At 36.9% G+C, this 1,811-nt stretch overlaps 1 long non-coding RNA gene across 1 annotated transcript; it reads left to right on the top strand.

Moving 5' to 3' along the window:
* The first annotated feature begins 138 nt into the window (after nucleotides 1–138).
* Nucleotides 139–999, top strand: LOC144640481 (uncharacterized). Its single transcript, XR_013568404.1, has 2 exons — nucleotides 139–172; nucleotides 591–999. It is a non-coding gene; the product is annotated as an uncharacterized LOC144640481 (long non-coding RNA).
* The last annotated feature ends 812 nt before the right edge of the window (nucleotides 1,000–1,811 follow it).

Genomic DNA, 1,811 nt, shown 5'->3' with positions numbered 1-1,811 from the left:
CAACCTCGTCCCCAGGGCCTTCTCGGTAAATGGCAGTCGTTACGAGATGACCCTGGCCAAGGCTGATATAACGGCATCGCAGAGTGGTCTATTCTAACCTCAATCCTGATTGGTTCATGTAATCCAAAACAAATATGGCGGAGGGGTCTTTAAGCCATTTACAGCTGGAAAGGTAAGTCTTTTCCAATATATTTATAATTCTCAAGATTCAAATAATTCGGTAGAAGTAGAAGCGTTAAATTCACTTCATTGCGAACTTTTCGCTTTGCTGTTTTGACTGTTTTATAACTTAATATTCCTGCCGAAAGTAGAACGTACTGTCGGAAAGTAACATTCAAGATGAAAGAGTCATTTCGACACCGGGCTGCAGCTATGTAGATCTATGTACGAGATGCAAATCTAAAACGTAAAGGAATTTCTGCCCGTCGTAGACATAGTTGGACCTAAAGTGCTCGTGTTCTTTTTCGGAGGAAATTCGATTTCAATTTGTCGCGTTCGAACACATATCATCACCCATTCACTGTCTGCATTCTTCCGAATATGATATTGGTGCTTTCTAAGGGTCTGTTCTCATTATGAATTTTTTGTAGGTCCTTATACAAGTGGTGGACGTGTTTTAAATCATGCTCAAGTAGTGCTGGAGAAAATAGGTGACCAAAGGAGATAAATTAAGCGTGTTAATAAGAGATCTATTAAAATATTAATTAATTAATGTGAAGGATAAAAAAACTTTGGTCAATTTAATTTCTTTAAAAAATTAAAGTTGTATCGTGTACTGTTCTCAGAATATGTTGTCTCAGACTTGCTTGCTTTCCCTTTTACAGTTACCTCATGATCAGTAAAGGCTGATTGCAAACATGACAGACAGAGTATATTGAAATTTAAAAACAATTTGTAACAAAATATTTCTGATGAAACTTGAGGTATTTGAAAATGTGATCAAACACTTAAATGAGACTAAAAAAGAGAACAATCAGGAAAATAAAACTACAAAATATGTTCTTTGTGAGGTCATTTACCTTTCTCACTGTCATAGTTTTGATTTGTCTTAAGGTTCCCTAAATGGATATTTTATAAGGAAAACCTTATCAGTGTACTGTTTTAACGTGGCTCATTGCACATCAAAACCTGAAAGCATTGTACTGTGGAAATGTTTGGGAAGTCATGTGTCACTTGGATGATGAAGCCCAGCCCTGTTTGCCCCAGCAGGGGTACTTAGGGTTTCAAGTGACGGGGATGATAGAAGGATTTTTTTGGGTTTGACAGTTTCGGTTCCGGGATTTTTTTGGGTAGGAAAATTTGTAAGTATTTTTTTTTTAATAAAAATAAGGGAATTTTTGGGTATTAAATACGAACTAAAGATGTGTGGTAGTGCTTTGGCTGCATAGTTCTGCAAATAAAGTACAAACTAAAGTACTTTTCTGTTGATTTTTGGGGGTTAATTTTTGGTCCAGGGATTTTTTTGGGCTTCTGTGGGAAGCCCTAGGGATTTTTTTGGGTCTTGATTTTTGCGCTCATTGGATCATCCCCGTCACTTGAAATCCTGAGTAGCCCCTGGGCTGTTTGCAGCCTTTAAAGCCTATGCTAGATAAGATGCAAAACATTTCTTCCTTTCACAAGATTTGCTATTTTCCAAAAACTTTGCTGTGGCAGTGCATTGCTTTAACAGTTCATGCTTTTTTTAATTTCAAGTATTATTTTCTAATCTTTTTCATGCCAGCAATAGCTACTTAAGGCCAAAATGGCTCTGATTTCTTTACCCTATCCCAGACAAAATTGGTTAAAACCCCTCCTCCACATACAGCAATACG

This window comes from Oculina patagonica, unplaced genomic scaffold (genome assembly GCF_052425735.1).
Source record: "Oculina patagonica isolate OP01 unplaced genomic scaffold, crgOcupat unplaced301, whole genome shotgun sequence".
NCBI classification, from domain to species: Eukaryota; Metazoa; Cnidaria; class Anthozoa; order Scleractinia; family Oculinidae; genus Oculina; species Oculina patagonica.
The sequence above is the reverse complement of the archived record's forward strand: the minus strand, read 5'-3'. Positions and strand labels throughout refer to the sequence as shown.